Source organism: Lycorma delicatula, chromosome 5, assembly GCF_047948215.1.
Source record: "Lycorma delicatula isolate Av1 chromosome 5, ASM4794821v1, whole genome shotgun sequence".
Classification (NCBI taxonomy): Eukaryota; Metazoa; Arthropoda; class Insecta; order Hemiptera; family Fulgoridae; genus Lycorma; species Lycorma delicatula.
The window spans coordinates 176066607-176080478 of NC_134459.1; the positions used below are offsets into that span (position 1 = coordinate 176066607).

At 34.2% G+C, this 13872-nt stretch overlaps 1 long non-coding RNA gene across 1 annotated transcript in view; it reads left to right on the plus strand.

The window, feature by feature from the left end:
* The window catches only part of LOC142324595 (uncharacterized), a 243732-nt gene that overhangs the window by 9607 nt on the left and 220253 nt on the right, over positions 1–13872 (plus strand). The window contains exon 2 of the long non-coding RNA XR_012756336.1: positions 1477–1691. This is a non-coding gene — a long non-coding RNA (uncharacterized LOC142324595). The remainder of the gene's footprint in view (positions 1–1476; positions 1692–13872) is intronic.

A 13872-nucleotide genomic window follows, 5' to 3' on the forward strand; every position in this document is an offset into this window, starting at 1 on the left:
CAACTATTCCTGAGATGTGTGTTTAAATGAAACCCAACCATCAAAGAACACGGTATCCACAATCTAGTATTCAAATCCGTATAAAAGTAACTAACTGCCTTTACTAGGGTTTGAATCTTAGAACTCTTGACTTCGAAATCAAATGATTCACTATGATAAGTTCACCACTAGACCCCGACCGGTTAATGCCGATAAAGAACTTCTTTCTTTTTCTGTTTAGCTTCCAGAACCACCGTAAAATATTACTTCAGAGGATGAATGAGGATGACGTGTATAAATGTAAATGAACTAAACTCTTTAAAGTCTCTGGTCAGCCGCTCCTGAGATCGTTGTTAATTGAAACCCAACCACCAAAGAACGACGGTATCCATGATCTCGTAATCAGATCTGTAGCCGATATTAGAACCGGTTTCATTTAACTCAGCGCAATACTTTGGCTTACGACAAAGGGCCTTATGCTTCTGTTGCAATTTTAAATAGATTACCAAATCGTTTAAAAACTTCTCCCGACAATTTATTTTAAATAGAATTAAAATATTCTGTTTTACAAAAACATAATATTAATTCTGAAAATAAATTTCTAAATTATAATTGAAAATGTTTAAAAAACTCTAAATTTTCTGCACCTTATTCAGCTTATTATTAATATGTACGTAAATATGGAGTAAAATAATTTTCGTTATGCCTTCTAAATTGTTAGTTATTTTTTATACTTTGTATCTCCATTAAAATACCATAACATTATTTCATGTTTTTATTTTTTGCATTTAGGCCGACTACAAACCACACAAATGTCATTTCTTCCGCTTTCTTTTTCATTTCCTTCAACATTCTTTTGTTCTTTATATATGTTTGGCATTTATTTTTTTTGACCGTTTCACTTTCGTATGTCTTTTCCTTCATCGCACATTTTTAACTCAATTTTACGTATTTTTTGTCAGATTAGCTTTCTATCTTTCGTTTCCTGTTCACGGATCCCTAAGTTCTGTAATTCTTTTTTCATCGTTGTAGGTCCCAATGTCGCTCTTTTGTTCACAGATTTTAATGAAAATCTGTTTATTTAGTCGCTGTTCGTCCATTCTGTACACACGACCCAGGAATTTCAATCTCCACTTTCTTATTAATAAACTTAAAATATAAATACATGTAAACGGTTATTTTGTGACGCTAATCTGGATGGTTTTACCTTGGCTTTCTACGATTCATCCGGCAAAGGCTGACACAGTTCCTTTTCTTTTTACACGGAATAGTATACGAGTACCGTTTATGAAATCATCTATATAATGTGTTGTTATGAATCGATCAGGATAAAAATTTTATTTATTTATGCTTCAGTTCAACAGAGGATTATTCTGTCTTTTTAACAAAATTTCTACAAAAAAACCTCCTTAATATTGCATAATTACAATGCGCGTGTTAAATCTTATAATTCACAATATATTACAAACAAACTGAATTATAATCTTTTTTTTTCAGATATGTTTTTTAAAGAATGTAATTTAACTCATCTTAACGATTGCTTTATTACAATGTAATAATTCAGATGAGGATATTGCAGTCTGGTATGGAATTGATATATTTACACACCGAGGGGGACCACCGAGGTCCGAGGGGGACCTCGGACATTTCTTTAGAAATTATATTAGAAATGTTATGATGCCTGTATATCAACATCCACTAGCTATTATAAGGTCAGTAATATATTTGTTTTTTATATTATTTACTACGTTTTTTCTTAATTTTTACGTAAATATTAGAATTTCCTGTTTAATTATATTATATTTTCTGTAAAAGACCCTGAAAAAGATATTTTAATTTTTTTATACTGTTAACAGCCTATGATTATCTTTGTCATTCTTTAGTACTTCTCTTCGTTATGATACTTTTCTATCATTTTTCTTAAATTGTTCTCATATATATATATATATATATATATATATATATATCTTGGTCTATAATTTTGTATCCTATTTGATAGCTTTAATATATAATAATCAATCAGAAACATCTTACAAACATGATGTTACTATCATATTGACGCACGAATTAATTTTATTCTTGACGACCGACTATAATAATTTTGATTATGGATTATTTGAATTTAAATTAACATACCTGAAGATGGAGTTACAGCTCCGAAAGTACTAGGATTTACACTTTTTAAATTGTTGGTTAGTAGAAATTAATTTATACAAAAATAATTTTCATTACAAAAATACTGTAGCCAACGTGATATAATGTGTTGATTTCCGGGACAGTTCGACTGCAGGGAAGTCCTGGATTTTATAAATTTGATTTGTTTATAAAGTCAAAGCCAAATTTTGTGTTGTTAATCTATAAAAATGGTGAAATTAGAAGGTCAGATCAGAATGTCAAAGTAACGTATTATTTACTGTTAATAGATCGGTCGAGTGGCCGAAAACAAAATAAAACAAACTTAATAAAAATAATAATGAAACCGATTTCAAAAGAACCACACTAGAGATGAAAAATTGCGCTTTCTTAAATCTTTCAATTTTAACGTATTAGAAAAGTTTTAATTATTTTATTTTAACGTTTTTATAATTTTATTTTTATTTAAAATAAAAATATATCTACAAAAATTTGTCAGAAAAAATCAAAAGAAGCCAAGAAACTGCTACCTTCTGAGTTTGACGTATGGTTCTGGTATGTAGAAATCTATATTATTTTTCTGTTGTACTAATTTTCTTGAATTTTGTTTGAAAATATATCCGACAGAAAATGACAACAAAATGTACGTTAGCATGTTATTATATTATAACATTCCAGTATTAAGTAATGTTAACGATAAATCTTATGTACAAAGCCAAAATTTTGTCTGTTTTAAGAAAAAGAAATTCATTATTATACGAGGGTTATTTTTTTTTCAAGGTCGATCGGTCACGAAATTAAAACCACGGTGATAATAAAAAAATTTTTATTTGTAACAAGTACTTACATAGTTACGCTATTTCTTTACATAGTCGCCACTCCGATTTAGACATTTGTCGTAGCGCGGTACAAACTTTCCAATACACTCGTCATAGAACGGAGCCGCCTGTGTTATCAGCCGTGTTTCTACGCCGGTCTGCAGCTCGATGTCTGTGCCAAAATTTTGTCCTCCTAGCCGGCGTTTCATGTGAGCAAAGAGGTGAAAATCGGACGGAGCCAAGTCCGGGCTGTACGGTAGGTGATCAAACACTTCCCGACGAAAACGCTGCAGGAGCTTCTTTGTTACACAGCTCAGTGTGCGGCCGAGCATTGTCGTGGAGAAAGACAACGCCTGATGACTACATTCCTCTCCGCTTATTCTGAATCGCCCTTCGTAGACGTTGAAGAGTAACGCAGTATGAGGCTGCAGTGATGGTCGTGCCGCGTTCCATGAATTCCACCAAGAGAATTCCATTCGGGTCCCAGAACACAGTAGCCGTACGCTTTCTGTTGGAGAAGGTTCGCTAGAACTTCTTTGATTTACCGGGAGAATGAGAATGCATCCGCTGTTTGGATTGTTCTTTTGTTTCTTCAGTTTCGAAATGGACCCGTGTCTCGTCCATTGTGACAATTTTGTTCAAAAAACTTTTTCATTGTGGTAACCCTGGAGAAACGTTAGGGAGGCGTCCGTTCTCATTGTTTTGTGATGGTCGGACAGCGACCATCTCAAGAACCCATCTCGCACACAGTTTACGGTACTGAAGTCTCTCACTCGCAACGGTGTAGAGAGCTGACCTTGAAATTTCAGGAAGCGAATCGCTCAATATAGAAATTGTGAACCGACGATTTTCTCGAATCGCCTCATCCACTCGCTCAACGAGATCATCGGTTGACACTAGCTTCCTTCCCAGACCACCTGCATCATGAACATCTGTACGTCCTGTTTTAATGTTACTGCACCGTTGTCGCACTTTGCTGTCGCTCATTAAAGTTTCACCGTACACGTTACTTATTCGTCGATGAATTTAAGCCGCATTACACCCCTCAGCCTGAAGAAATCGAATTAACGCACGCACCTCACACTCGGCGGGAGATGCTATTGTTGTAGACATGTTTACGGGCTAGCTGTGTGTTCAGAACAAAACGAAGTGACGCGGCGTGATTGAAGGCCTTACTAGAAACGCTGCGTAACACATATGCGCAAAGGTTCATCCGATTTTTGCGAGGGTTTTTATTTCGCGACCGATCGGACCTTGAAAAAAATAACCGTCGTAGATATAATATGCCAAAGTTTGGTCAAATTCGGTGGAGTAGTTCTGGAAATACGAAGTGATTTAGGGTGTGAGACTTTTTTTTTTGGTTTGTTTTACCTCCGGGTCCGCAGTTAAGCAATTCAATCCGCAGAGATGAGATGAATGTTTTGTATCGTGTGTGAAAAATGCCATGCCTGACCGGGATTCGAACCCAGGACCTCCGAGTGAAAGGCCGAGTTGCTACCACTCGCGCCACGGAGGCCGGCAAGGGTGTGAGACCTAACACCGAACACACACACACGTACATACCAACAACCGGAAAATTTCCATCCGGATTTTTGTTTTTTTCCGGTGAAAACCGCATACCCCAAAACTGGGCCGATTACTATACTTTCCCTTCTGTAGTTATAGCTCTGTTATAAGCGCAAGGCGGGAAAGTAATAGTAAATATTTATATTTTCAGAAAGTGGAATAATTAAAACCTTTCGTATCAGTTTAAACGCATTTAATAAACCGAAATGTTTTTCTCTTGCCAAAAACTGATGCACCGATCATATAAACAGATTTAAAGAAATCTCTATTATAAATACTTCTTTTATTTATTTCGTGCAACAGATATTTCTTGTAAAAATGTTTATAATTTTGTTATTTGCTGTTCAATTGCGCAAGAGATAAAACATATTCGTTATCAGAAGACAATATCACTACGACTGAAAGCTTGTAAATTCTTTTACCCACCTACTCGACGTACACCACCATGACCACGTTACTTCCACACTGCGCCCACATCACCTCTTGGACGCCAAACCTAATTGTTCCAAATACGATTTAATTTTTAATGTAGAGCGTTTTTCTAAATATGTTTGTCTATTATTCAAGATTATAGAGAGCGAAGTAAGATTATAATAAATAATTGTATAATAAAATCTTAACTAGAATTTTATACAGAAGAATTGAGAGGAGAGTGGAAGAAGTGTTAGGAGAAGACCAATTTGGTTTCAGGAAAAGTATAGGGACAAGGGTAGCAATTTTAGGCCTCAGATTAATAGTAGAAGGAAGATTAAAGAAAAACAAACCAACATACTTGGCGTTTATAGACCTATAAAAGGCTTTCGATAACGTAGACTGGAATAAAATGTTCAGCATTTTATAAAGAATTACGGTTCAAATACAGAGATAGAAGAACAATTGCTAACATGTACAGGAACCAAACAGCAACAATAACAATTGAAGAACATAAGAAAGAAGCCCTAATAAGAAAGGGAGTCTGACAAGGATGTTCCCTATCTCCGTTACTTTTTAATCTTTACATGGAACTAGCAGTTAATGATGTTAAAGAACAATTTAGATTCGGAGTAACAGTACAAGGTGAAAAGATAAAGATGCTACGATTTGCTGACGATATAGTAATTCTAGCCGAGAGTAAAAAGGATTTAGAAGAAACAATGAACGGCATAGATGAAGTCCTACGCAAGAACTATCGCGTGAAAATAAACAAGAACAAAACAAAAGTAATGAAATGTAGTAGAAATAACAAAGATGGACCGCTGAATGTGAAAATAGGAGGAGAAAAGATTACGGAGGTAGAAGAATTTTGTTATTTGGGAAGTAAAATTACTAAAGATGGACGAAGCAGGAGCGATATAAAATGCCGAATAGCACAAGCTAAACGAGCCTTCAGTAAGAAATATAATTTGTTTACATCAAAAATTAATTTAAATGTCAGGAAAAGATTTTTGAAAGTGTATGTTTGGAGTGTCGCTTTATATGGAAGTGAAACTTGGACGATCGGAGTATCTGAGAAGAAAAGATTAGAAGCTTTTGAAATGTGGTGCTATAGGAGAATGTTAAAAATCAGACGGGTGGATAAAGTGACAAATGAAGAGGTATTGCGGCAAATAGATGAAGAAAGAAGCATTTGGAAAAATATAGTTAAAAGAAGAGACAGACTTATAGGCCACATACTAAGGCATCCTGGAATAGTCGCTTTAATATTGGAAGGACAGGTAGAAGGGAAAAATTGTGTAGGCAGGCCACGTTTGGAGTATGTAAAACAAATTGTTGGGGATGTAGGATGTAGAGGGTATACTGAAATGAAACGACTAGCACTAGATAGGGAATCTTGGAGAGCTGCATCAAACCAGTCAAATGACTGAAGACAAAAAAAAAATAAATAATTGTATAGAATATAAGGAATAACGGTCTTCACCGCTAGCCTTAACTGTTATTTCATCGACTAAAACCATCGTTCCATGTTACGATATAACTTTATTAATAATAATTAAAGGTTACTTAACGATCACATGCTTTGTTTTTGCTACAGCTTGTAGCGAAAAGCAGGACTCTTATTTCATTTTCCCTTTTACAGTGGACTTATTAACAAATAGAAGATAACGAAACGATTTTATAATCTTTAGATATAAACCTGAAGTGTAATTTGAATAACAGTGCTTGCGTAGCTACTTTATTGAATGTTTAATAAAGTTAACTCTAGCAGCTGCTTATCAGATGTTTACATTTCATATAATCCCAAATTAAATTAACTTATTTTCTCGTCATGCGTCTCCGTATTTGCCCGGGAAATAATACAGATTTTAATGAAACTTGTAAAGATTACATACATGCTTTCAGCTATATTATTAAAATATTTATAGGGCGTCCAACCACGTATAATATTGTCAGCATGACAAAAAAAAAAAAAAAATTAAATAAACTGAGAAATATTAAAAAAAAATTTCTCTTCTCTCTCTCTCTCTCTCTCTCTCTCTCTATTTATCTATCTATCTGTGTCTGTCTCTCTGTTTCTCTCCTGTGAATGTGTATCTGTTTGTGTAAGCCGCGCATCAGAAAACAGTTTTCTGTTTATCGGTAATATTGTGTGTGCGTATTTTCGGTGTTAGTCCTCGCATATAATATCGGTTAAAAACACATGTATTTATATTTATGTACATACGTAAATAACAGTAAATAATTTTTAACGGGATTTTTAATCGGTACCAACGGAAAGCTTTTATTCGTGATCTATTCACCGAGAATAATCGTAGGAAAACTTTAAAGAAAATTTTTACAACTTTTCAAGAGTAATTTTTTTATTTTTTATTTAACCGCTAAGGGTGAAGTTTGTTAAAATAAAATTTCAGTAAATAAAACAGGAAATGTTTCAAACACGGATTCTACAGATTGATTTTCACGAAAATTTTCATTTCGAACAAATCGCTAAGTAATAGACAAATAAAAAAACAAAAAAAAACATAGGAATAAAAATTGAACCAAGTAGAATTAAAAAAAACAATCTTTATGTGGATATGAGTATTACGCGTGATTGCGAGACGGTTTTTATTTACGAATGTTTGTTTTGTTAATATAGCTTTGAGTTGAACACCGGTCTAATGACCGATGAAGAATGGTGGATCCTTGGTTTTACTGGAGTTTTTTGTGTTACAGTCAACTTTGTTATCGAAAAATATTTGCATAATTAAATTAACTACTCGTCAATAAAGATGTTTGGTAATACTCGCATTATTTTTCATCTAAATATGCATTAATATCTTTAATAGGAATATTTCTGATATTTCAAAAACGTCTCTTTTTGGTAGAACGTTGTGTTTTTGTAATCCACTAGTTGGCGTCACAGATTTCACACGATAATAATAATATAGATTTTTTTTTATTTAAATGAATGTTTTCTTTCCGGTTGGAAATTAAATAAGTTCTTTAAAGGTCGCTGTTTATTTCAGTTAGTATATGAAGTATAATGTACCGATCGAACTGGAATTATAAAAGTCGAAATAATATAACTGAAATGGAGTGATCGATTGTTATATCTCATTTTTCTATTTGAGAGCCTCACACCCCTCACGAGAAGTAACTGGCTGTTAGTAATTATAAAGTAGACGGAGGGGGATTTTCAACGCTCCATTTATAGCTTAAATTACTGATAAATTTCATTAGAAATTTTATATTAAATCACGATCGGTGGTCAGTTACACGGGATCAGAATATTATTTTACTATTGCGATTACTAAACTTTAACGTGAGACTTCCTTAGGATGTGAAATGTAAATAAAATCAAAAAGTATAACCTTATAAAAATTCCTCTTACTATGTTGCCGCTAAGGTGAATAAATTTTTGTTTAAAATCAGGCTTATTGAGAATCGCTGTTTATCCTTTCAGATATAGGTAAACTTTGAAAAATATTATCCCGCAGCAGTGCAAGTTAATATTGCTAGTCGTACTGCCTTAACTTTATTTAAATCCAGAAATTAAAAAAAAAATCCCTTTCGGCACGCCGGAAGGCGGAGGTAGATTTCACCGGTGCTAAGTAAAAAGAAAAAAAGATTTCCTTCTACCTTAAAGTTAAGAAAAACTTCAAATTTACTCGATACGACAACGGATGCATGTGAAAAAAAGTTTCACATGTTTAGCATACGACAGCCCCTTTTTTTACAATTGCAGCAAGATTTTGGTCTGCCTTGCCGTAAGGGTTGGTCATATCAAAAATTATTTCAGATAAAGTTTTAGGTAATGTTTAGAGGACTAACGACCACTTTAAACCGATTCGACACAGCCTATTAAGGGAGGTATGATTCTTTTTTGTCTTCGAACCCCCATTTTTTCCGCCCCCTAGGCCGACGGTTGCTGACATCAAATTTATATAAGTTTTAAGCCCTTATCCAAAGAATAGTAGGATCTTTAAACGAATTCGATATTTTACTTAATAAGAAAGTTGTAGCGATATAACTTTCCCGAAAAAGGTCCTCCTACTTTCACCCGCACGGTCCGATTTTGGCCATGCGACTGAGATTTTGGGACGAGTTATTTTTAATAAACAATTTGAAAGTGATTGCGGCAGTTATCCTGTCCACAAGAAACTGAAATATAACATGTATAAATGTATTTTAAACTTTTGAGCTGACGGTGGTTTTGGAGTCTGCGGGATGTGAAACGCGAAGATATACAGAAATTTTTCGGATGTCGAATCATTGTACCCGTTACAGTAGGTAGTTTTCTATTGAAATCTACCTAAAAAAGAATAAACATATGAAATAACTACTATTTAGTAAACGAAAGCATCGTAAACAAGTAATATATTTTATTGTAATTCATTACTGTACACCGATGATATAATTATTTTTCGAAATTATTAATTAATATTTAATTTTTTCATCCCAATTTCAACAATATACATGTAACATAACTTAAGTTAGCTTTTTAATTATTAGATTTACGATAATTTACATTTAAGTTCATAGAATCTTTTTTTTTATGGACGGGCGAAGAATAACAAAAAAAAATTACTAATACGTATTACAATAAAATTAAAATTAATTATAAAATCGACAAATAATAAAAGTAATAATTAAAATTGCTAACAAGCAGTGACAGCGACTTACAAATTCAAAAAGTAGCAATTCAGAAATTATACAAATGAAAAAAAAGTAAAAAAAGTAATTAATCAAAGCTAATATTATATTAATGAATGCAATTGAATCAAGAAATGAAAAAAAAATTAAAGTAATCAGCTGAAATAATAAAAAAAAAACTCCCGTTCAAGTTCAAAAATAGTAAATAATTAAATAAATTATTTAATTAGAAGAGAGAGTGCTAATTTGTTCCGATTCTCTAACTGCACTTGTTGCAATTCGGAACAAAAACATTAAGGATGTCTTAATTTCAAACATCCTGTCCATTTTATACGTTTTAAATCAACGAGGACAGCGATGCATATTTGTATGGACTCCAGGGCATGCTGGTGTTACAGGTAATGAGAGCGCAGACGAAGCAGCCAGAAAGGCAACAGTCTGCGATGATTTGGATGCATTTCCTGTAAGAGTGGCAGATGTTAAAAAATTGTCTAACTAACGTAGTAAAAGAACAAGTGGAATACTGAGTGGAGGAGTTTAAATACAAAATTAAACTCGGTGAAAACTTCTCCATATAAATGGAAAAGCGACGTGAAGTTGACTCGCCGAGAACAAGTAGCTGTGACCAGACTTAGAATCGGTCACACGCGATTAACAAATTCATATTTGTTAACCGGCGATGAGAGACCGATGTGCGGTGTTTGCAATAAAACTCTTACAATTAAGCATCTAATAGAAGTGTGTACAATATATGAGGACCTCAGAAAGAGGTTCCGTCTAAGAAATGATATTACTGGTGATTTAGCTAATGAAAATGAAAGAAAAATAGTTGCATATTTACACGCCAGTGGACTTCTTAAAAGTCTATAAAAATGGAAATTTTAAAGCCGTGTTAAAGAGTCTGTAAGAGGTAGTTTCATCCATATATGGGAGTCTCGAAGCGTGGCACGTATAGTGACGGGAGGTAGCCCGCTTGCCTAGGCCACCCTGGCTTGTCTGCATTCAAGAGCGGTGAGTCGGGGTGCGCCCAATGATGGCATGGGGGACCCTCAAGGGTAGACTGAGGGCGCGAGGCTATGGGTGGGCGCAATGCATGCCTGTAGCCTGTTTATATGGAGAGTCGACTGCCACGGCATCCTGGCGCGACTGATATTCTGCTTAACGGCCCCGAGGGTGCTAAAATTAACAAATAATCGAGACAGGTAGAAGAAGATAACGGTATTGATAACTTGTATTTTTAATTTCATGGTTTTTTGAGAACCTTATCTCAATTTTAATATCGGGGCCCTTTACACCCCGTAAGTGTTGCGCTTGTCTTTGTTATTTGTGTTTTAATGTTCTGTGTAGTTTTTGCTTTTAAATAAAATGTAAGGGCCCTTTACACGCTTACATATGACGATCCTGATGGTGATACTAATTTCTTTCTAAGAACGTGACGAGGGCTTAGTAGTCGATACCCGTAAAAATTGTAGAAAAAAAAAGTAAATACTCATCAAAGATCTTGTTAAATGGATTAGGCTGGCTGACTCTAGAAATGTTTGTGGTGTTGAATCAGAATAACAACTGATTTGGTAGCATTATTCATTTTAAACATGGACATGCAACAAAAAAAGATATATGTATATATATATATATATATATATATATATATATATAATAAATAATTCAAAAGGATAGAACAAAAAACAGCAGATGTCTGACCTGTGCGGATGACCTGGCTTTGCTAGGCTTCAATAAAATGAAGTATTTCAATAGGTAGAGAATCAAAAACAGGTTGCTGAAAAAGCAGATCTTTAGATAGATTTTCTTTGAAAAATGAGAAATAATGACCAGCATCAAAACTACCATTAAAAAGAAAATTAGCACCGAATACGGAAATTTTAAAATCGTGTCTATTTTCAAACATGTAGGGGAAATAACAAAACACATACATAAAAAAAAATAAAGAAAGAATTATAGAACGGGATCCAAAAACAGGAAACGATAGATAGAAAGCGATTCAGACAAAAAAATGATTCAGACAAACGACGAGGAAGGAAAGTATCACACCACAGTGAACAGATTGGAAAAAATAAATAGCAAACACGCGAAAAAGATGAAAGAATGTTGGGAAAAAAGGAAGTAGAAGAAACCGTGTTTACGCGGTCCGTAGTTAATTGTTACTCGTAAATTGTTTGAATCGCAAAAATAAAAATAAATACTAAAAGAAACTGCTAATTATGAGTACCGCTAATATTATCTTGTATTTTGAAATCGTACACAAATTTTATCTTTAATTTTTTTATAAATATGCTTGTTAGGGTAATGACACAGACAGCTGTTTTGACCTTATTGTTACGAGTCGACAAATCATTACGTTTTTGTAATACAACGAAACTGTTGCGATACACACAAGCTGTTAGCAACGGTGTTCGAGTTTCAAACTGAGTTTCTAGGTGAAGAAAATGATGTCAGAGTTAAGGATTTTATTACTTTCGTTTATTTCTTTTGATAATACATTTTATATCTTTTATTTATGTTTTTTTTTAACTTTTATTTGAAAGTATTTTATTTAATAATTTTCAATAATTAAAATGATCGGTCGAAAGGAAAAATTTGCCTTGAAGTAATTAACTGGTAAAGTTGAAAAGCGTTCTAATCATTATTAATTAGTAGGAAGTAACCGTTCATCTACGAGTAAAATTATAAAATTCTTCTTTGTATTTTTCTATTTCTAAGAATAAATTATTGAAATGAATTTTGTCTGGTCTGTCTTCACAATTAAGAATCCATAATTAAGTTATTTTGTCCTTTTTCCGACGATAATAAAGTAATGAAAATTGAAGTTTCTCATTTTTCAACACGCTTCCTTTCCTTCCAAAATCATTTTCGCATTGTAACCTGACGTGTAAAACGTAATCTTATAAACTATAATCGTGTCATTTCTATTAAAAAAATAACCGAATAAAAACGCTTTGGTCAAAGTAGCTGTTTGTATTTGAGACCTCTAACTGAATTTAGGTTGTTTACTTTACGATCTCGTTGAAAAAAGTACTCTTTACACAGCGGGCTAGACATTTTTTTATGCAGATTGTTGTCGCCGGCTTCCGTGGCGCGAGTGGTAGCGTCTCGGCCTTTCACTCGGAGGTCCTGGGTTCGAATCCCGGTCGGGCATGGTATTTTTCACACACGCTGCGAAAACATTCATCTCATCCTCTGCGGAAAAAATGCTTAACTGCGGACCCTAAGTTAAAAAAAAGAAAAAAAGATATCTATTGTTGTCATTTCACGGATCGCAAACGCAAATTCAGTAAGCTGGTTTTACTCACGGTTTTTTCCCATTACGTGAGACATGCCGAAACTGTCCGATCTACGATAGATTTGTTTTTTTACCGGAAACAGTGTATAACAAGATATCTGTTATGTACGTTCTGTACCGCTACCTGCAATGTTCATCTCATAAATAGTTTCAGATAATCACTGACAGCGCATTTTGAATTCTATGTAGAAAATTATCGGAAGATAATATCAAAATTTTAAATTATTTTAGGATGTCAGTCGGATCGTTCTATGAGATGATGATAAAACAGATGAATTAGTTACTCGCCAGAGTCTCCATTTCTTGTAAGAGTTAATCGTTTCAAGAACCGTTTCGGTTACACTGCATACCTAAAAGCCTTTTACTTTCTTTTTCCTGTTTAGCCTCCGGTAACTACCGTATATATAATTCTTCAGAGGATGATATGTATGAGTGTAAATGAAGTGTAGTCTTGTACATTCTCAGTTCGACTATTTCTGAGATGTGCGGTTAATTGAAACCCAACCACCAAACAACACCGGTATCCACGATCTAGTATTCAAATCCGTGTAAAAATAATCGGCTTTACTAGGACTTGAACGCTGGAACTGTCGACTTCCAAATCAGCTGATTTGGGAAGACGCGTTTACCGCTAGACCGACCCGGTGGGTTATACTTGAAGAGCCAGACGCATACAATCGAACCGGCAGTATAAATAGTTTTCTTTCTTTTTTCTATTTACCCGTCGGGAATTACTGTTCAGAGGATGATTGAGGACGATATGTATGAATGTAAATGAAGCGTAGTCACGTACAGTCTCAGTTCGACCGTTCCTGAGATGTGTAGTTAATTGAAACCCGACCGACAAAGATCACCGGTATTCACGATCTAATAATCAAATCCGTAAAAAATAACCGTCTTTATTAGGACTTGAACGCTGGAACTCTCGACTTCCAAATCTGCTGATTCGGGAATACGCGTCACCACTAGACCGATCCGGTGGGCAGTATAAATAGTCTACAAGGATCCCGTGTAGTTAGCTGACGC